The 26286-nt window shown below is 37.1% G+C and overlaps 1 long non-coding RNA gene across 1 annotated transcript in view; it reads right to left on the reverse strand.

The window, feature by feature from the left end:
- Positions 1–19213, reverse strand: part of LOC310638506 — a 609545-nt gene extending 590332 nt beyond the window's left edge. Inside the window, exon 1 of the long non-coding RNA XR_014492116.1 lies at positions 18691–19213. This is a non-coding gene — a long non-coding RNA (uncharacterized lncRNA). The remainder of the gene's footprint in view (positions 1–18690) is intronic.
- Between the last annotated feature and the right edge of the window lie 7073 nt (positions 19214–26286).

The following is a 26286-nucleotide window of genomic DNA, read 5'->3' on the forward strand; positions in this document are numbered from 1 at the left end:
GTGGATACTATCATACCATTGTTGTCTGTCATCCAGGGGATGTCTTTATCTGGCTCTGTTCTTAATCCCAGCATGTGTAGACCCCAAATGGCAAGTATATGAAAAATAAAATGATAACAAATAATATCTATATTTGATCTTTAAATGTTTGGACACAAATAGGGAAATCAGTCCCTCCTTTGGAGAAAGATCAATGTGCTGCCACTGAGCTAAACTGCTTCACAAGTAGATGCATTACAGACTTTAGACTGCAGATTTTAAGAATTAAAACACATTTTCTAACTGTGCTTGATTGCAGAAATATGCAGACAAAAGGAATTCACTACCATTTTCTAACTATTCTGGATTGAAGCTGTTGTACTTTAATTAATCTCTTGTTAAGACTTCTATGGTCTATATAAACAGATATCATTAACATTAACAGATCTCTCCAGATAGTTTTGAACTCATAGAGACACCTTTTATCATATAGAAATAACTTTATTGCAGGTAGAGTTAAATACAGTAGGTGGATGCATTCAGATGACCTTTGTACAGCATTTCCAAGATATTTCCAAGGTATCTCTAAGGTTAGAAAATGGTAGTATTCCCAGGAACTGCATATTGAGCCTGCAAGTTATCCCATGTCTTCAGGCTAAAAGAGAATGGACTCTCTAGGGACAAAGGAGGAGGAAGTCCATGGTAGAAAGGGGAGGGAAAAGGAAATACATCATAGGGTAGGAGGGTCTGACTGCCCACATTGTGATTTCTCCACACAGCCACGTGGTGGCAGCACAATCAATCTCACGTGCTAAATAAATCCTTTATATTTTTTAAGAAAAGGAAAAACAGAACCATTCCTTTTGTTGTGTTAAGCAGGCACATGCAAAACTATGCATGCTGGAGGAAATAAAGATATAAAATTGCAACGCCTTTTAAAGGAATAACCCATAGGAAGATGCAATAAGCTTGTATTGTTCCATATAAGGATATAATCTTAAAACAAGTTATAAGAAAGGATAGATCTGTTTCTGGTGTAAATAAAATACTCTTTAAAGATATTCCAAAATGCAATAAACATGCAATGTATGTACTGACTATGTACAAGGAATATAACTTATCACAGATAATTAAATATAATACCTAACACAAATGGACAAATTAAAGGCCAAATCAAATGCAGTGCTTAGTTAAGTCTTCCCTATTCCTATGGAAAACATATTAGTGTTTAATACCTAGAAAAGAATAGCTAAACTTGGAGACGGGCAAAAAAAAATATGGTACTCTCCACCCCTTGTCCCCATCTTGACACATTTGCTCCTAGAATTTTGTTATGGAGAACTTTGGCTAATCTTCCTTCTTCAGGCTCCCAGTTTTATTTCCATGTAGTTTGGCTTAGCCAGAGTTTGAGTCAACAATGGGACTTGGTTGTTGAGAGTGGGGCCTTCGCCCAGGTTCGCCTGGTGCGCCAGTTGCGGCCCTATCTAGACCGGGATGCCTTACGTACGGTCACTCATGTGCTCGTGACCTCTCGTCTTGATTACTGCAACGCTCTCTACATGGGGCTACCCTTGAAGACCACTCGGAGGCTCCAACTGGTACAGAATGCAGCCGCGAGAGTTGTACTGGGAGTTTCCCGATACTCCCATGTCACACCTTTGCTCCGCGAGCTGCATTGGTTACCAGTTGTCTTCCGGGTGAGGTTCAAGGTGTTGGTAATGACCTACAAAGCCCTGGCATGGGTCCAGAATACCTTGGGGAGCACCTGCAGCCGGCGTCAACTTCCCTCCGCCCAGTAAGCTCCCACAGAGAGGGCCTCCTCAGGGTGCCACCGGTCAAAGAATGCCGACTGGTGGCCCCGAGGGGGAGGGCGTTCTCTGTGGGTGCACCGGATTTATGGAACCATCTTCCGGTTGAGCTCCGGATGGCGCCCGATCTCCGCTCCTTCCGGCACGATCTTAAAACCCATCTCTTTAAACAAGCTGGCCTGGCCTGATGGGACGGGGTGGGATTTTTATAAACGACTTTAATTTTAAATTTGTATTAATTTTATGGGCATTGTTTAATCATGTTTTAATAATTTTAATTTTTGTATCTAGTTTTTATGTATTGCCCTGTTCACCGCCCTGAGTCCCTTGGGAGAAGGGCGGTATATAAATTAAATTAATAAATAATAAATGATAAATATGAGGGTAGAGCCTGACTGCTAATTCACTACATACATCTATTTCTGCATTTGTGTATAAGTTATGCCACTGTAACCTAGAATTTCATGGCAGTGAAAGCAAATATGATTCTATTCCATATAAGCTTTCTTTAAGTCTCTTCTCCAACCCCAGATCTGATGATGACTTATTAAATGGACCAGGCTGCTCCAGACTCATGCTTTATGGCTGCTCTGAAAAATCAAGCAAATTTAATATTAAGAAACTCAAAACAAATGTTACACTGAAAATTAAAGCTCTTTAGTGAAATAAAAGATGTCTAAATATTGAAGAGACACCACCTCGTAGATGTTTCAAGACTGTTGAAACTGTTGGCAGTTGTTCTAATGGATAAATGAAACACGAAGGTGTCAGTGTCAACCAAGATTTTAGTCAATTAGGAAAATTCAATATCAATTGTGGATTTTTGCAAATATATATTAACACAATCTGTTCCACCAGTAATATTCAAATATTGGCATTTCCTTGCAAATAACAATGCTGCTTCTATGACTTACTGTAGCAATCTATAACTAGGCCACTTATACAGTAGTTTTTTGTTACAAATTAGGATTTGTCCCAGAATTTGTTCCCAATTAATTTTCTACCTTGGATATATCATCTACCTGGCAGAGTAGCAATTCCATCTCAATTACACTCAGGTAACACCTGTGGACCATATTGCATCCAATGAGAAAGATTAATATCCACATATAAAAGCAATAGCAATAACATTTTGGTTTATATATTGCCCTATAGCACTTTACAATACTCTCTTTGTGGTTTACAGTGTCAAAGCATTATTTGCGTATTGCCCCCCAAAATCTGGGTCTCATTTTACTGATTTGGGAAGGATGGAAGGCTGAGTCAACCTTGAGCCTCACCAGGATCAAACTCCAGGCTGTGAACAGAGTTTGCTTGTAATACTACACTTTAACCACTGCACCACCAGTCTCTTGTTGGAAGCTCTTCTTGCTATAGCCTTTTCAAGAACAAAATTCTGAAAACCTAGGCTCTCTGGTGTCTGTGCTGATTATGAATGGTAGAAAGACATTTTCTTAAGGAAAATTGTCTATTGTAGACCTAATATCTAGAAAATAATTGCTAGGGACTAGAAAATAATTGCCGATAGGATTTTAATTCCATAAGAATTCTTGGAAAGGGTATTCCTCATAACAATTGGCAGTACTGAGGAGACCATCCTTATGCTGATGGGAGAACAAATATTTGAAATTGTTTTTTTCCTTGTGGAATCCTTTTTCTCTCCTAAAAGGTGCCATAGAGAAGCAAAAGAAATGAGATAGAGAACTACAGAGGGCAAGGAGAAGTGATAGAGGTGAAGAAGATCTCCCATTTTTTTTCTTCACTGGAAAAATATTTTGTACAACCTGGTGGTAAAACACTTCTGTGCATGGAATGACCAGCTATATTCAATCCATACTAATCTATTTTCAGGCACAAGTAGTATTAAATCAACTTGTTAGGACTGAATCAGTGATTTAAAGTCTGATTGTAATCTGCACGAGGCATTTAGTATGATCCCTCTATTATGCTTGTAAAGGATTATGTTGTAGTTCTCAATGTTTTACCACAACATCCAGTCTTTCCCACCCTTAGCAACTTTAAGATGTGTAGACTTTGATTCCTAGAATTCCTCAGTAAGCATGCAAGCAGGGGAATTCTGAAAGCTGGAGTCCACATGTCTTAAAGTTGTCCAAGTTGAGAAACACTGTTCTATAGGGTTGCTAATGAAACAGGACAATGATTCAGGGTAATAAGTGTTTCTCTAATGACCACTGTGTATTTGGATATTCTTCCCAGACAGATGCTGGAAACTTTGCCTCTTGACAGCATTGGGAATCTGTGCAAGGACTGTAATTTATATTATTTCATAGTTGGTGAGTGTTTCATAAAAGTTTTTTTTAAAAAAAATACTTTGGATGTCACAGTTTTTCATCTGTTATAGAGCAATCCAATTCCTGATCAAAGGGTGGTTCTATTTTTTTTTTCCTCCAGGGATCTCATCTTCCTCCCAGTTTTCATGCAACAAGGAGTAGAAGAAGAGAGGAAGAAGATTCCAGTCAGCTTAGCAAATCAGTCCCAGCTACCAATCAGCTAAATGATTCTGCAGCCAGAGCCTCTTCCTGTCAGTGAGGATTCCACTGGTCACTTGGCAGTTACTGTTTTATACTTTATTTGTTGGGACTCTGGGCATGCTTTCCATATGTGTTTTGATATCATTTTCAAGATTGTTGTCTATATGAAACAAAGCTTGGCTAAACCTGTCTATTCAGCATATCTACTCAGAAGTACATCGATTCAATTTAAGCAGGATTATTTCTTGGTGAGTGAAGTAAATTTGAAGCCTTAATCATCCCTTCAGCCTATGAAAATAAAGGGGGAAATGCAATGAAGTAAGAAAGAAACAAATTTATATTATAAAACGTGTTAAAACATAATCCAGTCGTGATGGATTGTGCCTGCAAAGGGGAAGGTGGTGTGATGGACTACCGTGAAATGGAACTTTTCCAGGAAGGAGAGAGCATATACCAAGGCGAGTTGTGTGTGAAACAAAACAAAAGACAACACAACTTGGAGCTGGATTAGAGACTGAGAAAGTGAGAGTCTCCCAGGATATATCCATTAAGGTGAGAATAATATAGGTTTAGTCTGGCAAGATGTCATTATTGGTCTGGGCCTATAATCCCGTTTTAAACAAAACATTAAACCTTGACCATGTAATAATTCTAATCATTTCTTTATTATGTCACTAACAAGATAGTGCATAAGTAGAGAATGAACAAATATAATCAATCCCACATTGTAAATACATGGTGACATCTTTCCACTCTAAAAGAGCAGCTGCTGATTTTCACTCTTCTCCACCTTCTCAGAACCCTTAGCTCACTAAATCCATAGTTCTTCACATGTTATACATTTTTGGTTTACAATTATGTTACATATATTATTGTAGGTTTTAACCACATTTCAAGAGAATCAGCTGTTTTGCCAGCAGGTAGATAATAATGCATTAAGAACTGTATTAGTTTCATGAAAATGTATTTCCTTGCAAGATTTTTTTTTTAGAAGATTCTACATTTTGTTATATATGCCTTCGATCACTGTAGTGTGAAGAGCAAAAGACAGATGCTGGAAAACAGAAAAAAGAAGTAGGGAGAAAACCCTAACAAAGCCCATAAAAGTTGTAAAAATATTGAATGAAAATGGGCTCCAGAAAGAAAATGATTCCTAAAAAGAAATGCATATTTCATCTTGTTTTCCTGGCGCAGATGAATTTAACCAAGTGTTTTGTTGTTTTTGCGGCTGCTTTGTAATTGCAGTCCTCCCTGTTTGCCCTACTAAGTAAACCCATAAAATAATTTTATAGGCTGAGCAATATCAACTTTAAACATTCAACTCATTCTTATGCATTAAGTATTAGAGAGTTTTCTATCTGACTTTCTTGACATATAAATTGGTTTGTGCAGGATGCAGAAAATAGACTGTAATTCACAGTCAGGGCAATCCTGTTTGCTTGGTTAGAGAGCTCTGAAATCATCAATTTTTGCTGCTGTTCAGCTCCTGCAGTTAGAAGAGAAATAAGGGAGGACTGGCATTTTTTTTTTTCATCTCCTTCCCAACTTTTTTAAAAAAATGAATGTCTTCCTATTGAAACTAGTACCGGTAAGTACTTAAATATCTCCTTGAGTCAAGCTTGATTCTAGTGACTGTATGTTTATACCTTTACATTTGATACATAATGATACCAAAGGTATTTCTTTCTGATTTCCTCCAGGATGGTTTTTTTCAACTTTCCACTATTCATGTATCAACTAGGAAGAAAAAGTAAATGCATGTTAACTCTAGGGTTGGTATAGATCACACCATAACTTAGGGGCATGCATAGAAATCAGAAATCCATTAGATTTGGTGGTTCCATTTGCTCTACTTTCACACCTGTTGAACAATATACCTATATTTTCATCATATCTTTATGCTTTTATATATTGTGTTATAATAAAGATACAGACTTGGAGACTGGGGAGCAAAAGATATTTTTGAGATCAGATCTCTCTTTGGAGTGGGAAATCTAAATAATCCTAAATTCCCTGTGATTCCTTCCTAGGAATTAGAGCTGAGTCATCTAATCACCTAGTCTTGTTATTTCATTATCTCTTGGATAGAAAGCACATATGTCTGGTAGAGCACATGATTTATAGCCAGGCCTTCAGTTCAACCCTCTAGTATCAATAGTTAAAAGTTTTAATTAGTGGAAAATATTACTGCCTGACTGCTACCAATCTGCCTGTTCTCAGCTAGGTGAGCAAAAATGTAAACAATTTACTGCCATTATTGATTGTCATGCAAAAAGTATTAGTGAAGTTTGGAAACAGTACTAAAATCTAAGATCATTTAGGGACTAAACAATACTTCAGATTCATGGGTGGAATTACTCTGTCTATTAAATAATGGGGGGGGAATATAATAATCATTTTGTTTCACTTAAGGAGTCAAATGGAATTTCTGCAAGCACACAGAATTTAATGTTCAAAAAATTAGGTGTTGGCATGAGAGATCATTTCAAAATGATGATGATCAAAACAATGGGTGTAATTTATAGCTATTTACACTTTGGCCATGAATGATAATTTAGTTTTTAAGGAACCTTTTAGGTCTTTGGAAGAGGAAGAACACAGCTAACACCAATCACTTTTTTGGAATTCTACCACAAATACAAAAGATGTTGTGTTGCTGTGAATGTTGTTTTCTGAGATAAAATGCAATTTGGGTTCCATTAAAAGTGATATTAGAGAGACAGTGGTTGTTCAGATCAGAAGCAACTATAATTTACAGAATGTGGACTTTGGGGCTAAGACATCCAGAAGCACCTCTTTTAGCAGCATATTAATTATGTTATAATTGTAAATCTGAGATCAGATAATTAGCATCACAAATTGCTAGATTTCTTCATTTTGTATATGGGATCCTATACAGATCATATTTTTCTTTGCAATCATTTTGTCCTTCAGGGAATATTAATACCATTCCTACTCCTACACAAATTCTTCTAATAATTAAAAGCTCTAATTACAAATTAAATAGAAATACAGACAACAATACCAAAATGGATGTGGGAATTGATGAATAGAACAGAGAAGAGAATGAACAAAAGAATCCTGGTCATGAACCTATGGATGATCAGCAAAATCACCCAAGTTCTGCAAACAAACCATTACGTTAAGCCGGGTGACATACCACCAAGATATAGACTAACTACTTGTCTGTTACTAAACTAACATATGGATTAATCCTTCGTATATTGCAAGGGTATGTGGGAAACACCTTGGGAGCCTGGGTAAAGAGACACTTCCAAAAGGAAACAGTCAAACACAGATAGTTCTCGACTTACGATCACAACTGAGCCAAAAATTTCTGTTGCTAAGCAAGACAGCCATTAAATGAATTTTGCCCTATTTTATGACTTTTATTGCCATAGTCGCTAAGTGAATCGCATCCGTTGTTAAATAAATCTGGCTTCCCCATTGACTTTGCCTGTCAGAGGTTCACATGACCCTGGGACACTGCAACCGTCATAAATATGAGTCAGTTGCCAAGCATGTCAATTTTTATTAACACGACCATGGAATGCTGCATTGGTTGTAAGTGTGAAAAACGGTCCTAAAGTCACTTTTTCAGTGCTGTTGAAACTTTAAACAGTCACTAAATGAACAGTTGTTAAGTCAAGGACTACCTGGAAGAGGCCGCATAGCCTGCAGTTAGAGAGTAGAGGGAGAATGAGACTCATAGGAGACCCTTCCTAGTTTTTTAGGGTTGTAAAGGAGATTGGGGAAAGAAAATTATATTTCTTGTGCCACTGCACCTGGGTGGGTTTTTTTGTGCATATTTTGAGATATATCCCCTCACTCCCACTCTAGAGTCCTATATTTTGTTATATGGAAGCATGCCCCACTTAAATCAATGGGATTTGTACAAAGTGATTTGGGATGAAGAACCCATGTTTCCAACAGAAATGAACATTAGACCAAAAAAAATATATCTGAAAATGAAGTAAAGTAGTTCTAGTATTTATGAACTTAGATCACACATTTCCTTTTACATAACAGGAGATGCTTGCAAAACTTTAGCAAGTTACCTTGATACCCTTTAACAGAAATGTCTGTCCAAAATAGTGCATTTAAGATCTATACCTAATGTGACATTCTTTGCAAAAATAATTTATTTTCCTCTCTGTAGCATTGGTGTTGTATTTCTGCAGCAGATTAGTACAGAATGCAGAAGGAAGAGAGAAACCCTTGGAATGTGCTCTAAATTAAGAGTGAATGTGACAGAATCCAGAGCCCACTTAATAATCATGTAAATATGTTTTACATTTTCTCCAAATGTTTTAGATTTTAGCTCCATTTGGAAACAGCTCTAACTATTGGAAGAATATAGTGCTGAATTTTCAAAAATGACAATTCCAACTTACATTGCTTTAAATAAATATATACAACTCACAGCATAATACACACTGAAACAAATGCTTGCCTTGGCAATGCATGTAAGAAAGCTCGACCCACAATCTGCATTGCACAAAACTTAATATCAGAAGTCTTCAAAGCCCTGCTTGCAACCTGAAGCTTTATTTATTCAGGAGGAATGGGCTACATAAGCACCCACTGTAATCAAATAGATTTTGCATTTGCACCTGAAGGATGCTGACTGAATGCATATTATTCTAACAGAAGAAATAGTTATTGTATATTCAGTCTTGGTAATTATGATCCCACTGCTTTCCATAAGACATTGTCTGCACAAATGCCAAGATATCAAAATGACCTTAAAACTTACCACTAACAATTATACATCAGCCCATCTGGTGTTGATGTTCCCACTAATCAGGGTCACTGATCATCCTTGTTGTCATATATGGATGCAAGACATGGACTTTTCATGAGAACAAGAGGACAAAGAACTTTGAACTCCAGTGGTGGAGGAAGTTGATGCATTCCTTGGACAGTCAAGATTCAAACTAGAGAAAATCAAGCCTGAATACTCATTGGAATCAAGGATTATGAAACATAAACTATCATTCTCTGGGCACATTGTGTGGGATGAGGCATTTGCAGAAAAGATGATAATTCTGGGCAAGATGGATAGAAAGAAAAAGAAGCTATGGCTGCATGAGGCAGCCATAAGTACCACTGGAAGCTACATTCTTTCTATGTTCTGCTTAAAATTGTGTTGGAAGTTGAAAAACATGTCCAAGAAGAAATCAATAACAAACCATGTTCATATTTTGGCCAAGTGAAGTACATGCATGTTGCCACAAAAGTGAAATTTGACATGAAGATGCCTTTAGTGTTAACTAGAAGCTTAATGAGAATCATCAAATTAGAATCTAGACAAGCAAATGAGCATTTGTCATACGGTAACATTCTTCTTTTCTACAAGATATGTTGCTGTATGTGTTTGCCACCCAGAGTTATATTTTGTGAAATAGGCAACTATTTAAATTTGGTACGTGAAAAAATAAAGCAAATAAATATTTTGTATCACAATAATTCTGGCAATTCTTGTCACAATTTGTATCATGCATGCTTATAAATTAAGAAACACATTTTATATGCTTTTGACTATTTTGGGGGCCACTTTCAATAATGTATAATTGATTACCTATTTTCTTTTTGATTTAGTTTGAATATAGCCTACATTTCAAAGCAGTGACATTGAGTCTTGACCCATTTGCTACTAAAACAAAACTATGCATGTAAGTGGATAGTGCTATGTTACCTTGACAGTATATTAAACATTATGTGAAAGATGATTTCCTCTTTGTTGGGAAGAGAAAAGATAATCAATCATGGGGACACCCTAAATCTAACCAATCTCAAAAGCAGCTGGTAATTACCTATGCAGTATGTTACTGAATCCATCCACTTCCTCTCTGCTGATTACAAAATGCTTGTTTGGTTATATTTGTACTCAGATATGATTTATGAGGTTTAGGGCCAGGTTGGAAGAAAAGGCATATTGACTGACTGCTTCATGTCCATAAAATCAGCTTGGCTGAAAAGAGGAGACAGCTATAGCATTAATCATGTTAGACATGATTTTATTCTAGGAGTAAACAAACACTTACTTAGATCTATACCTCTACAATTCATGTCCTTCAAGCCAAAGAATATGTTATGCAAAAGATCCATTACTGGATCTACTAAATGACATTCAAGGTAAATATTTTCCTTGCCTGCTAGGAATAACACTTTGTCCGTAGAAGCAGAAGTTACCATTTTTTTACTAGTCTTTGCAGACAGCTAAAATTGTGAAAGAATCTATAATTTCTTTTTACAACTTCAGGGCAGGATTGACTATAGTTAGATCATCCAAACATTTTTGCTGTCCTAAGAACATCTGCTGCTTGTAGAGGAGGACCAAAGAGAGCATCTATGTTAAGGCCATTGCTTTTGCTCAGGGTATCCATAGAATGTGGTCAAAAAAAATCAAAATGGCAGCCACAATAGTGCAATTAAAGTTCTGCCCATTTGTTATGTTTGTCTTTACATTAAAAAGAAACAGGGCTTCAACAGATCCTTTTGACAATTTTTTTTACCATATTTTGCAGACACCTTATCATCATCTAAATTTGTGGCTCAGAGATTTAAGTAAAAAATAGTATTTAAATATTATTTATTGTGAATTTGGTTGTAGAAATGTCCTGCCTGGAAAAGAAAATCTGCAGTGGGAGACTGACCTTTCTTTCTGAAATGTGTCTGATAATTTTTTTTATCATTCTTAGTTTTTAAAATTCAAATATGATTACAGCAGTGGCCTTTTCTTTGCAAAGCAGGGACTTTATACCTGGCTTTAGCTAACCAGCCTAGGAAACATAAGGAAAGAAGGCACTATTTTTAAAGATCTCATAACCATTATAAGGATACCAGGCTTTGAAAAGTTAAAATAAAAGACAGAACAGGCACCTCAGCCTTCTTATACATTTTATTCAGGGCAATCTCCAGTCATCCTGTAAACCTGGTCTTATAGCTTATTAATAGATATTGTTCAGGATGCTGCTGACATCCAGTTATGATACTTTGATTCTTCCATTTTATTATTTATTGAGAGGGCTTTTGTAATAACCTAATGGGTTTTGTAAATATCTAGGAGTATTCTGGGTTAGCAGCAGAAACTGAACAGAGGAAACAAAATGTGTTATGCTGTTTTGTGACTATTATTATTTTGTAGAATCTTGTAGAATTAGGAGACCTTTTTTGCTGGAACAATTATAAGTGATACAAAAGGGTCACAATTTTTATTAATGTTCTTCTTCATGGTTGATTTAAAATGCTTCCCACCATCCTTTTAGCAGGCAGAAAATTAAACCAGGAAAAAAAATGCTGCCGCTATTGGTAATTCTTATTCTGCCACAGGCAATGATGCCTGGAAATGATCCTGTCATTATTTACAGTATATAGGGGATATTAAAGATAGGGATTGTAAGATTTCTTAGGCTTCCACCCCCTTGCACTAGAAGCTACCAGCTGGAGCTGAAATATCTACAAATCAGTCTTTTTAATGTGGAATGGAGGAGGCATTTCTGATGAGGATGGTGCTCTGATTTTATGCATGTGTTTATGCAGGAGCTTTCAAAGACAGCTTAGCTGTCACCTGATATCAGCTGAAAGCTGGGCTCCATCTAGAAGTGGTTTATTGCTATTATGGAAAAGCTCTAAACCATGAATGTCCTATCTTTTGGGTTGCCTTGTCTGCACTGAGTGTAGAGGATTTGTCTCGGGCCATGTATAAAATACATAATATAGTTAATGTATATAAATCACATAATAATGTTAAAAGTGTATGATGTTCTGGGACCGTGTTACTAGCTGTCCAGGGCCACATGTGGCCCATCGGCCATGAGTTGCTCAATCCTGCTCTAAACCCATGTTCAAAAGGAGATGAACATGAGTCAAGCACAATTCCAGAAGAATACTAATCCTGCATTCAAAATGCAGGCTGAATGGTAGTTGACAAGTATGGGGAGCTTATTCTGCCTTTCCCACTATGCTATGTGGCCTCTTGACACCATTGCTGGTCATCTGCTATTCAGGCTGATCCAGAGATTGACACATAAATTTGTTAAATACTGGGGAGAGCCCAGTTTGAAGCAGGGGTGGGGAGATGTACTTTCCCTGGTAGGGAGTCTCACATTGTGTGTCCTGGCTTTTTTGTTCTTCCTCTTTTCAGCTGGGATTAAGGTACATGGTACTAATCTGACCTTTCACTGCTCTTTTAAAAATGGATCAGAGGCAGTGGTGGAATTCAGCGAATTCGCATCAGTTCAGCAGAACCGGTAGCTAATTTTTTGTTGCCCAGGCCCAAAATGGATTTCTGGAAGCGGCATCCACACAGAGAACCGGTTGTTCACATATTTGAATCCCACAACTGATCAGAGGGCAACTTTGCAACCTTCCCTCAAAGTGGACATTCAAGGTTTTTTTTCCAATAAACAAATAAATCACTGCAAAGGAAAAGAAAAGAAAAATCCATAGCCCATTTAGGACAAGAAGAGGGCCAATTTTGCACTGATCAGCTTGTAAAAGTGGTCAGCACCTCAACAGTTCAGAATATAGAGAGAATAGTAGGAGTGACAACTATATCTTCTTAGCATAGAAGAAATTACTGTATAATGCCACAAATAAAAGCAAAAGAGAGCTAGAATTCAAAATCCATTCACTTGATTGTGTTTTGATCTTTTCTGTTTCATATCATCTGATCCACTGAAAATTTTAAAAATTGGGCAACTAAAGAAATATCTAACAGCAATTTTTTGCACAGAAAAGATAAAGGCAATGTATTGAAGGGTTTAATTTACTTTCCAATATTGAGTCAATAAAAGTCAATGGTGTTTTTCAGTAACATATGAAAATATATAGGTGATTATAGGTGGGAGATGAAACATTTCCTGTGTAGAAGTGCAATACAACAACACAGTAAATGCAAAGGAAAGACATTCTATGATAGAAGCAAGACAGTTTGTAGAACCAATAATTTGTTTTGGTGGTGGCACAGAATATAAAGAAAAAGCACAGCATAAAAAAAATACAAATGCCCATCCTCCTTACTTCTGATCCTGTTGAACAAATCTAGCAAGGTTTTAAATTGTTCACATCTGATGGTGGATTTTTCTTTCCTGTAAACTGAAGGACTGCTCTGTAATTTCATCCCAGGAAAATATAAAATATAGCAATTCTATCTGTCAAGTATTTCTACACACTGTAACATGGCATTTTATTACCAGCTTTCAATTCATGAATTATCAAAATGAATCTTGAAAAGAAATTCCATTCAAAACAGCATATATGTGTGACTCTTGTCTGTCTATACGTTTTGTGTATATGATTAAGAAAGATATTTTTCTAAAAGTTGGAAGCATATGAAATCCACCTAATTTTTTTTATCATACAGAATCAACCATCAGATAATTCCTGTCTTACACAATTTAGCAGAAGAGAGAAATTTTAGACTGTAAACATCGCTTTAAAGATAATGACATCACTGACTCATCTGTAATTTAACATGATCTACTTTGGTTTAGTTTTGCAGTGTGTGCCAAATGCTTCACAGTAAAGCTGATTTGGAGGCGGGGGCTCTAGAATCACTCAGAAACAGCATTATGGAAACATCTTAGGTGGTATTTCAGGCATGTACCATCATCTTATTCTGCAGATCTTTTAAAAAGGTTACTTTGATTCCAACTAGCTTAATCTCACTGATGTTGGTGATCGCAGCTTAACAATGGCTATGTGGAAAGTCCCACCCATTTATGAAAAGAAAGAAGAAGAAAACGTGGGCTTGATTCCCATCTTTCCAGCAAATAGGTTATTGCCATAGGTAAAGGTAAAGGTTCCCCCGCACATGTATGCTAGTTGTTTCCGACTCTAGGGGCCGGTGCTCATCTCCGTTTCAAAGCCGAAGAGCCAGCGCTTGTCCGAGGACATCTCCGTGGTCATGTGGCCGGCATGACTAGACGCCAAAGGCGCACAGAACGCTGTTACCTTCCCACCGTAGTGGTCCCTATTTTTCTACTTGCATTTTTACGTGCTTTCGAACTGCTAGGTTGGCAGAAGCTGGGACGAGTAACAGGCGCTCACTCAGGATTCAACCCACCAAACTGCCGACCTTCCGATCGACAAGCTCAGCGTCCTAACGTCAAATGCAATTGCAGCAGAGTGTAATTAAGCTCAATCCTCATCTTATTCCTATTCCTCATCTTATTCTTGGTTTCATTCAGAAATGCTTTGCAGTCCTAAGCTTTGTTTGTGACATATCAGATTAGAGCACCCCGGCTCTATTGCTAGAGAAATGTATGTCATCGTACCTTGCAATTTTGGCTAAGAGCCAGTTAAAATTTCTGTAGCCCAAAAGTAGCACCAGAACTTCTGAAAGAGAGAGAATGCGAGCAGAGAGAAGGTTGAAGAATATTTTTGTTTGTAACAATATGAAAGTTGATCAAATGGTCTGGTTTATAGGCATCACAACAACCAGCAGGGGAGTCATGCCAAGAAACTCCACTAGGGTTAGGGTTAGGGTTAGGTCTCCATGAATTTGGAGGGCAAAATAGACATTGCCAATGGATTCATAACACATCAATATGCTTAGGAGTAAGAACACTTTTTGAGCTTGCCCGGTCTACATTTCCTGGTAAAATACATGGGAAAATCCTATTGGGGGGCACACTCACTTAGGGTTTGGGTTAGGTCTCCATGGATTTGAAGAGCAAAATGAACATTGCCAACCGATTTGTAGTGTGTTGATCTGTGTAGGGCAGTACTGACTTTTTGTGACTGCCTTTTCTATGTTTCCCAGAGAAATAAATGTGACAATCCCTTTGGGGAGCAAGTCCTCCTATGGTTGGTATGGTTCTGAGAGCAAAATTGTCATCTCCAACAGATTCATAGTGTATGATTAAGAGCATGCTGCCTTTTCCAGTCCACCTTAGCTACATTTCCTAGTAAAATAAATGGGAAAATCCCATAGGAGAGCAAATTCAGTTAGGGTTAGGTCTCCATGAATTTGATCAGCAAAATGGACATCACCAACAGATTCGTAGCATGTTTTTCTATGTAGAGTGGTGCTGACTTTTCTAGGCTGACTTTTCTACATTTACTGATAAAATACATGGGAAAATTCCTTTGTGGGCTAAATCCACTTAGGGTTCCAGTTAGATCCCCTTGGAATTCTGAGAGGAAAATAGGTTAGTGGTGACTTTCTGAGCCTGCTTAGTCTTCATTTTTTAGTAAAATACTTTTGAAATGACCCTTGATACCCATGTTTATATCTTAGGTTCATTACTATTCAATATCTTCTTAAACTGTTTAAATGAAAGGATAGAAGCTGAACTCATCAAGTTTGCAGACAACACCAATCTAGTCATAATAGTCAATACTTTAGAAGATAGGCTGACATTCAAGAAAATCTTGACAGGCTTGAACACCTGTCTCTATCCATCAAAATGTGATATGAAGTGAGAAAAGTAAGGTCCTATACATAGTTCACAAACTCCAAATGCACAGTTATAGAATAGGTGGTAGCTGGTGGAACAGTAGTAACTATGAGAGCAGTCTATGTGTCCTATAAGACCATCAGTTAAGAATGGGCTCGCAGTGTGCTGCAACTGCAACTGCAACTGAAGAAAAAAAAGCTAATGCAGCCCTAGCTTGCATAAACAGAGGAATAGATTCAACACCTTCTGAAGTGATAGTACCACTTCATATGGCACTACTGAGAGCACATTTGGAATATTGCATCCAGTTTTGGTCACCACAATACAAAAAACATCTGTTGAGGTCCCAGAAAAAGTGCAGAGAAGAACAAGAAAGATGGCAATTGGTTTGAAAGCTAAACCATGTGATGAGCGTTTGAGGGACCTAGGTATGATAGCAGTCTTCCAGTACTTTATGGGCTGTCATAGAGAAGAAAGGGTTGACTTATTCTCCAAAGCACCTGATAGGCAGGACAAGAAGTAGTGGGTGGAATATCATTAAAGAAGTAAGTAAGGAGAAATTTCCTAGAACTAAGGAGATCTAAGGAGAACAATTAATCAGTGGAATTGTGGGTGCTCTATCAGTGTAGGTTTTCAAGAAGAGATTGCACAGATATTTGTCCAGAATGGTACATGGTCTCCTGCTTGACCATGAGGTCAGACTAGAAGACCTCCAAGGTCCCTTCCAACCCTATTATTCTATGTTCTAAAAATCTTGTGTTTATTTACACGGTGACTTGTTTGCAGTATGTATTTTTTTAACACATACTCCCCTTTCTGTGTGATTCTAAATTTTTTGATGAGCAATGGAAATTACAGATGCAAGCATCCCAGCTGAGACTGCAGCAAGGGTCAGTAATTCAAAGACACTATTGTTTTATAATATATTTTTATTTAAGGTTAAAAAAAATAACAAAAACAACTTTGAATTAGGCACCTGCAGTGCCACTTTGTTAGTATGAGCATTGAATGTTTATATTCAGGTTTTGTGGTATCTATTCCTAGATAGATAAGAACATTTAGGGATACATCAAATTATTACAGGTTAAGAGTAAAGATATGATAGTTATCTGTTTGCTCTCATATGAAATTTGCATGAAAGTATGCTTCATTGAATTCATAACCCAAATCAAAATACTATGTACTTTTAAAGTACATATGATTTATTTTATTATTTAATTTATAGCGTACCTTTCTGTTTACTTCGATGACCAAGTTGGCTTCTGACAATCGTAAGTATGTAAGTCAAATATATATTTATATTAAAAAGAAACAAAATAAATCCAACTATCTTCTCAATTCTGGAATGGAACGGAAGCCAAACAGATCTTCTCAGAAAGATTTTATAGCCTGAGAGCAAGGCCAGAGAATCTGAGTTCCTGGCAACAGAGACAGGCTTCTCTCTGTTCTAAACAACTGGGCACCTTCATGGCTGGATAAATGGTTCCATAGATATTTAGGTCTTGAGACATTTAGAACGTTAACAATCCAAGCGTGCTTGATAAGCAATTGAATGCCAGTACAAATCTTTCACACGTGCAAATGTCAAGTAGTAAGATGGATTTTGATAGTTATTACTCACAGTTGCAACACTAGTCATGCTGGGACTGGAAATAAATAAAATTGATTTTTACATTGTCATAATTATGCAGACATATTTGTTGCCAAAGACACCACCTTATATTCCAACAGCAGTTGGGGGGGAGGGGTGTCAAGAACTCTTTTTCAGTCTGTAAACTGCTTTGTTTCATACTTCAGGGTTGGGGGGGCATGTTTTTATTTTTATTTTTTTGCTTTTTTGCTTTTGCCTTAGTAAAATCTACTTGGATTTCAATTTGGTTTGGGTCTCCTCATTCAGCAAACTATCAAGAATAGTCAGTGTTTTTCTAACTGCTGAAAGAATACGTCATACTTCCTATTGCAAAGTATACAAAATGCTTTCCACAGAAAAAAAGTAATTAAATTATGAGACTGTGTTATGATATCCACAATAACTTTGTATTGCAAAAGTAAATCTGACACAGAATTTAACTCAACTTGAAAACTATTTTTGGAATATACGTAACTGTATATACAGGCTTGAACCACAAAATTTGGATTTCTCTTAATGCAAAGTCCTCAATGGTTTAAATAGAAATTAGTCTAATTCTTAATATTATTTTATTATTTTTTTTATTGAAAAGTTTTATCATACATTTTATCTTTAACAAACCCCCCTACCCCTCCCCTATCCCTCCCTCCTTACCCCTCCCCCCCTCCCCCCGACTTCCCAGAGCTAAGTACAAGGTATAAAAAACAAAAAAAAAGAATCATAAACAACCATATACTAACAACCGTAAACTCTAAAATCTATCACTCTCTAGCTCATATAGGATAACTACAAACACTATTAATATAAAATATATTAAAGAAAGGGAGAAAAGAAGGGAAGGCTTATTCAAATGCTACATAAAACTTTTTAGTCCCATATTTGTTCTGGATATACTCAATCCATTTGTCCCATATTTGTTCTGGATATACTCAATCCATTCCTCTTAACAGTTTAATTTCATTCTCCAATTCTTTCCTCCTAGCTTCCACAGCACATCTATGTTTATTATTCATATATATCAACATCCCTTTCATATAGGCCTTGCTAGCATCCCAAACCATGTCCATAGAGGTGCCCTTATTCATATTAATTTCTAAAAAAAAAAAAAACCCTTCATCCGCTGTTTACATTCTTCCACATTTCTCTAGTTTCTAAACAAATTCTCATTTACGCGCCACGAGCGCCTATCTCTATTCTCCTTATTAATCTCTAGCCAAACTGGGCTATAATCAAAAATAGTTCTTGCACATATCTTCACCTTCTTAATCCTTGAAAAAAAGTCATTAATCAACAAAATAAAATCGATCCGGAAAAAAAATTAATGTAATCCTTTTCATGCGAATGTCTTTCACGCCAAATATCTCACGACGCACTTAAAAGCTCCAGCCTTGTCCATCTGTACATCCAAAACACCATTCCAATCCCCCATAAAAATAAAAAATTTATAATCCAACTGGGTATACTGGGTATGAAATAAACTAAAAAAGTCAGCTTGTTGTTGATTAGGAGCATATAATCCAACTAAAAGCATCTTTTTACCTTCTGACAGCAACTCTATCATAACGTATCTTCCATGCTTATCTGCTTTTAAGTCCGCTGTTAAAGCACTTTTAACATAAACAACCACTCCATTAATATTGAAAAACTTTCTTCCTCTTCTGTGGTAAATTTAATCCATTAACGTTCCAAGTTAAAAATTTAGTTGCCATGCATATCATCCCAAAGCTCTTGGAGCACTGCTTAAATAGGACTATCTTTTTTAGGCCATACTCCTCCCACTGCTTGGCTGTGAATACATTTTGGAAATTCCATAGTCTTCTGCTGACCTTATTCTTTTATTTTTATTTTTTGATCGTTTTAAAGCAGCACGCGTTTCCCTCTGCTCTCTAAAATCATCCAAAGAAGTTGTGGCTTGATCTCCTCCAGCACCATTCTCCTCTGTCTGTCCCTCTTCAGCCTCTTGGGGGGGAGGGGTGTCAAGAACTCTTTTTCAGTCTGTAAACTGCTTTGTTTCATACTTCAGGGTTGGGGGGGGCATGTTTTTATTTATTTATTTTTTTTTGCTTTTTTGCTTTTGCCTTAGTAAAATCTACTTGGATTTCAATTTGGTTTGCGTCTCCTCATTCAGCAAACTATCAAGAGTAGTCAGTGTTTTTCTAACTGCTGAAAGAATACGTCATACTTCCTATTGCAAAGTATACAAAATGCTTTCCACAGAAAAAAAGTAATTAAATTATGAGACTGTGTTATGATATCCACAATAACTTTGTATTGCAAAAGTAAATCTGACACAGAATTTAACTCAACTTGAAAACTATTTTTGGAATATACGTAACTGTATATACAGGCTTGAACCACAAAATTTGGATTTCTCTTAATGCAAAGTCCTCAATGGTTTAAATAGAAATTAGTCTAATTCTTAATATTATTTTATTATTTATGCTGCACTAAATATTACTGCTGATACTGTATGCATATATTGCCTGGAATTTAAGAGTGATCTGCAGGTTTTAAAATGATATAACTTATTCAGTCATTCAAAATGAATCAGTTAAATTTTAACCTAATTTAGTGATGCTTGGAACTTCCCCATTCGTTCACATTTATTTTTTTTTACTTTTTTCCTGGCATATCTTTTTCCTCCCTTTTCTCCTTCTTAAAAATACTTAATAAAAAAAGAAGGGGGGATAAAAGATTAAGCCATGGTTTGTGGTACTGGCTGCTTCCACGGAGCTGGATGTTAAGTAGTAATGCAGCTGGATGTCATCAGCATATCAATGATGTCCCACCCCAAAGTTCCAAAAAACATCCATCAACAGTTTTATGAACCTCATAATGAATATAGGAGACAAAATAAAGCCCTGTGGAACATTATCAGCCAATGATCTACAGGAGCTATTGAACATTAATTCCACAGTCTAAGCAAGTCTCACCAGAAACAACCAGAATCAATTAAAACAGTGCCCTCCAGCCCCAGCCACATTGCACAGCCCAGAAAAAAATAGCAGAGCCGATGCTACTGAGCACACCATTGTTCTTCCCCACCTATTTTCTGAAGTAGGAGACCTATCAATGTGAACAAAGCAGTATCAGTGCCATATTATTACTACATTATTACAGTCTTTATTCCAGCACTAAGAACAACTTCAAATTCCCAAGATATATTTGCAAAATGGGCAAAAAGCTGTTTCTGACAAATAAACTCTCCATTTATGTTGGACTAGAGCAGGGGTCTTCAAACTTGGCCCTTTTATGACTTGTGGACTTCAACTCCCAGAATTCCTCAGCCAGCGTGCCTGGCTGAGGAATTCTGGGAGTTGAAGTCCACAAGTCATAAAAGGGCCAAGTTTGAAGACCCCTGGACTAGAGTAACGAAAGCCAACAGCTCTTGAATTAAATTGCCTCCTAACTTCAGAGGACCTCAACTAAACAGAACCACGCCATCAAAAACTTTACACCAAATTTAATGGCAAAGGCCCAGACTCCAAAGATCTTCTGGTCCATAATTCCCCACAGAAAGTTCTCCTTTTTCATAACCAGTGTCAACACATATTTGAGTACAGAATCTTGAAAATGCACATGCGCAGTTTATTTTCCTGCTGCTGATCACCTTATATATTTTTCTTTCTCCTCTCCTGCATAATAGCATTTGGACCATTATAGTGCTTCCATTTTATTTATAACCACACTTTTCCATCTGAACTAAATCATTCAAATAGTCCTTCTCACTTAATTACCATTCTTCTGACAAGGATTATGGGTTCCTGCATACCAAATTTCAAATTCCTTTTTGACTGACTGCCCTGCCCTTGCTTTTTCTCCTAACATGCCTTTTCTCAGTACAACCAAATAAATTAGGAAAAAACAATGTCATTGAATATGTGTGTGTGTGTGTGTGTGTGTGTGTGTGTGTGTGTGTGTGTGTGTGTATATAATCATGTTGTAACAGTTAGGTTATTATTAGCTTCTACTGAAATCAGCAAAGACTTTGGCACAAGGTTGCCACTGGGACTGGCACCTTACATATCCATCTTTAAAACTACTCCTCATTAGTTTTGAATAGTTATTCAAATGGCCAAGTGCCATTCTCTTGGTGGGAACAAATTATAGTTTTTAAAGATTATTTAAAGAAATTGAAGAAAAAAGAGAGAGACAGGTGGGGAGGGAAACTTTAAGGCTGAAAACCCAAACACCAATTGTTATACATATTCCAGATGCTAAAAATTTACCTGAGTTTCTACACTTAACATTTTTATCAGACAAAGACCACAGCAGGTGGACCTTGCCAAATATAAGGGCGGAGCTAAGGCTTCCATAGTTTTTTCCCTATATTTGGGAAGACAGTGGAGCTTGCATTTATTGTTAAATTATGTAAAGCATTTGGGTGTGCTAAACTGCAGTTTTCATATTTTCCTCCTCAAACATCAGTGGAACCATTTTTAGCAATTGTGATCTGATGAACTTCTGTGACTTGCTAAAGAAGAGTTCTGGACACTTTTCAGGTTGACCATCACTGAATTTTGGATATGGCTTTCCAGCTTAGGTTTATTCTCAGATCAAGTCTGAATTAAAAGGTGGTATATTTGCTTAGTAGGGACGTGGTGGCTCAGTGGGTTAGGACGCTGAGCTTGTCGATCAGAAGGTCAGCGGTTTGGTGGGTTGAATCCCAAGTGCCGCGTAACAGAGTGAGCGCCTGTTACTTGTCCCAGCTTCTGCCAACCTAGCAGTTTGAAAGCACATAAAAATGCAAGTAGAAAAATAGGGACCACTATAGTGGGTAAGTAACAGCGTTCTGTGTGCCTTTGGCATCTAGTCATGCTGGCCACATAACCACGGAGACGTCCTCAGACAAGTGCTGGCTCTTCGGCTTTGAAACGGAGATGAGCACTGGCCCCCAGAGTCGGAAACGACTAGCACACATGTGCGGGGGAACCTTTACCTTTTTACCTATATTTGCTTAACCAAAGTAATTTACTGATAGAGCTCATTCAAGATGCCTTCAGATTTAGCATTGATTCTGTTTTGCTCTTTTATCTTTTCTAGCACTCCCTACTTCATCAGCTTGCTTGTGGGGAACAACAGGTCAGGTTTCCCTAAGGTATTTTTCTCACTCGGTATTATTTTAATGATCTTCCTTAACTCTACTTCCATTATGGGGACAAAACAAAATAGAACAAATTGCAAAAGCAAAGAAATCTCACTCCATTCTTTTTCTCATACTGTTCCTTGAGATTGGCATGGCAACATTAGAAATAACATGTTCCTCAATAGGCCAGTATTTGTTTCTATGCAAAGAATTCCTTCTGTTGAATTCATACTAGATGCCATTGGGCATTTCATAAAACTAAACAGATTTTGAAACTAATCAGCAATTTATATTAATTATATTAATTTATGTATTATGTAAAGATACTTACTAGTAGAATGACAAACCATAAGTACGTTACAGACTATTCCTATTGGAAAATAGAAAATATATAAAAAGTTCTACTAACATATAAGTTCCCATAGAGTAAAGAATGCACTTACTACCTATTTTTAAAAACTATACAGTACATGGTAGGATCAGAAATGTTCATTTTCAGCTAAGGTGGGGAAATATAGCCAATTTTGAACCACATCTGGATAATATTATTAAACTGTTTAAAATGCCATTATGTGTACTCTGAGCTTTATCTCTTTGCTGTAGTTATAGATTTCACTTGCTAATTTCTACAATTGAATATAATCTCATCCCATCTTATTTGGAGGCCAAATGAGATGATGCCAAGGGACATATCTTTGAGGAGGGAAGCTCTGCATGCTGATGTCATTTATTTCCTCCATAATAATTCCAAATAGTTCCTTCAAAATGTTGAGGTTCCTCATATATTCCCATTTACTGAGTCACTGGGGGAAAATATTTAACATAGAATATAATAAAAAGAGGGAAGTGGATTCTGTCCCCCAGGCCTTTCTACATCTTTTTTTTAAAAAAATAAATCTGTGTTCATCTTCTACTGACAGAAATCCTGTGCAAGTTATATTTCATTCTGTATGTTTAAATTTGCAGATTTTAAAAAAAGGGTTATGTGGGGATGAGGAAACCTGTGAGGTATTGAACTTGCTAACCAATACTTCAATAGCATTGACAAAAAGTAGGGCTAATCCATGTTCTGCTATGTCAGTTGAGAATTGGACTACAATCCTGAGCCATTCATTCTCTGTAATCTACTTATAGTTGAATTCTGCACATGCTCTTGCAAATGTTAATTAACTAGAGGTTTTCTTTATTTTTTTATTTATATGCAGCCTTTATTATTTTTACAAATAACTCAAGGCAGCAAACATATCCAATACACCTTCCTTCTCCTATTTTTCCCAAAACAACGACCCTGTGAGGTGGGTTGGGCTGAGAGAGAATTGGCCCAAAGACATCCAGCCAACTTTCACAGCTAAGGTGGGATTTGAACTCACAATCTCCCACTTTCTAGCCTGGTGCCTTAGCCACTAGCGCAAGCTGGGTCTTTTTCTTAAATTCTAAGTTAGGTTTTTCTTAAGTTTCTTAAATTATTGAACAAGACACCTTGGAAAATTAGCATACTGTATATCCTCTTGTGTTTCTATTTGAAAGGTAAAGTATTCACGTGTCCTTGCACTTTCTATCAAAATGAGAATGTTACACATGTGGATGTGAGTATATATAGAGATGCCGGAAGTAACTTGCAAATGCTAGCATTGACAGGGCATCTGATGATATACCTATGGCCCATCTATTTGCTTTCAGTTCAGCTCATGACAATCTCCTCTTTAACATAACATAACATAACATAACATAACATGACATGACATGACATGACATGACATGACATAACAGAACGTCATGTCAACCTAATTTCTTCTACCATTTGCAGGAGGGAGTGGCAAATAGCTTTTACTCTAAGTGCACATCTGTTTGCTGACTAAAATCACTTGACTCAAGGGCATTTCTCAAGACATAGATATCTGTGTCATGGAATTGCAGCTATGTACGTCTGGAGGTGGAACTGCCAAGAGAGCTGGTGGTCATCCTGAGCAGCCTCCTACTTTGTAACATAACCCTCTCTAGAGAGAGTGATGGATTGTCCAGGAGGAAAAGGATCATGAATTTTTAATAGTTGTGTAGAAAAAGGAATGTCAGCTGTTCCACTTCCCTGCATGACTGAATTTCACCTGCTAAAGTTTCCTTTTGCACAACACCGAAAGTGGGGTGTTCCCTCTGGGAATCCATGCATTGGAATAATAAATGTCTGCATTAGGATTCTGGTGTGATTCAAGCAGTATACAAGCATATCAACTACCAAACTAACAACCCAGTTTTCCAGTGTTAGGTCTTAAAAGTGCAAACCTAAGTATTTATTGAAATCATACCTAGCGGTACACTGCAAGTCTTAATGGTGGACATACTCTGCTTTTGTCAGTTGCAAGGCACAATGTTTAGGCCCAATTCTTTATGAAAACCAGACGCCTGAAGGAATCTTAAAAAGATTCACAAGATGTGTAAATGACAGCACACAGGAGAAAACTGGATTGTATCCAGCCATAACGTTTGAAAGAGGCTAAGTAGACTATAAGCCTGAATCATAGCAAATAATGCTTTTGCTCTACAAGGCAGACTCCTGATTTTGGCAGACTCTTTCAGACGTATTGTGGGATTTGGGCCCTAAATTATTCTGATGGGTCTTCCAGTCCACAAGCACCAGTCTACAGGAATATTGGGAGTATGTTCACAACAAACTGTAGTTAAGAGTAATTAAATGTAGTTAAATGTACTTTTTGTATAACTAAAGGGGCCCTACTGTTGAATGAAAATGATCACCATAACTGCCCCAAAATGGATGAGATTCAATACCTATTTATGATTCTTCTTCTAATCTACTGCATTCAAATTTCCTGAACTATAACATCTGGCCAGTTCTAATACAGTATCATAAACTATTATGTGGCAGAGAATAGCAGGTTAGTCAATCTAGCCTAGCAGAAAATCTCTCCCTAAATTCTAGTGTTGTGGCCAATTAAACTTGATCTTCTACCACTTATTTCACTACAGAGGGATCAAAGATTTGATTTTTCAGTTACAACCACTTCGTGATTATTTAAATTGTAACCCTCCTGGTTTTGTTTTGTTTTTTTGGTTTTTTTATTATTTTAATTCCATTTATATCCCGCCCTTCTCCGAAGACTTAGGGCGGCTTACAAGCTTAGCAGTAGCCTTCATTCTATGTATATGCCTGCTTATTAGGGCTTTCACACACACCCCCAAGCGGCATTATTACAAAGTCAGCTTTGATCACCTGTTGAAAGAAAAATCTTCAAATCCAGTCCAAGCCGGGAATAAGAAAATGGAGACTGCTTTAGGAAAGAAGATCCAGTTTATTAAGTTGCCAGAAACTTCAGTGACACAGCATGTGTTTCTGGGGTGGCTGACAAAATGGAGCTGGGAGTAGTGGGTTTTTATATCTTCTTTGGGCTTTGTGTTTGGAATTGTTCCTGTTTGAGGTTGTTCCTGTTCCTGTGCAATGAACTTTGATCTCAGGTTCAGTGTGCCCTTTTGGTATTCTAATGGTGGTGGGTTAATCCTATTATGTGCTAAAGGTCATCTCCTGCTTCTCTGGGGCTGGGGCTGATGACTATGTCTTATGTTGGATTTTTGGGTGAGGGGTTGCTGGTTCTAATCCTATCACTCTGCTGTTGTTAGCGATCAAATCTTGCTCCAAGGGATTTTGAAAGATTCTGTCTTGCATGGGCTTTTGCAGGTAGTATTTGGTCATGAATGGGGCCTCAGTCTTTCTGAATGGGATTATCAAATCTGCATTTCTACAGAGCTGGCCTGCTTAGTTTCTATTTGGGGCTATTAAGAAAAACTGGGCCTGCTTTTCTGCCTTTAAGATCATTTGGGAAAATATAATATTCTGCTTTTTTAATATTCCCCAAATATTTTTTTTGGTGGG

This window comes from Vipera ursinii (genome assembly GCF_947247035.1).
Source record: "Vipera ursinii genome assembly, chromosome: 3".
NCBI classification, from domain to species: domain Eukaryota; kingdom Metazoa; phylum Chordata; class Lepidosauria; order Squamata; family Viperidae; genus Vipera; species Vipera ursinii.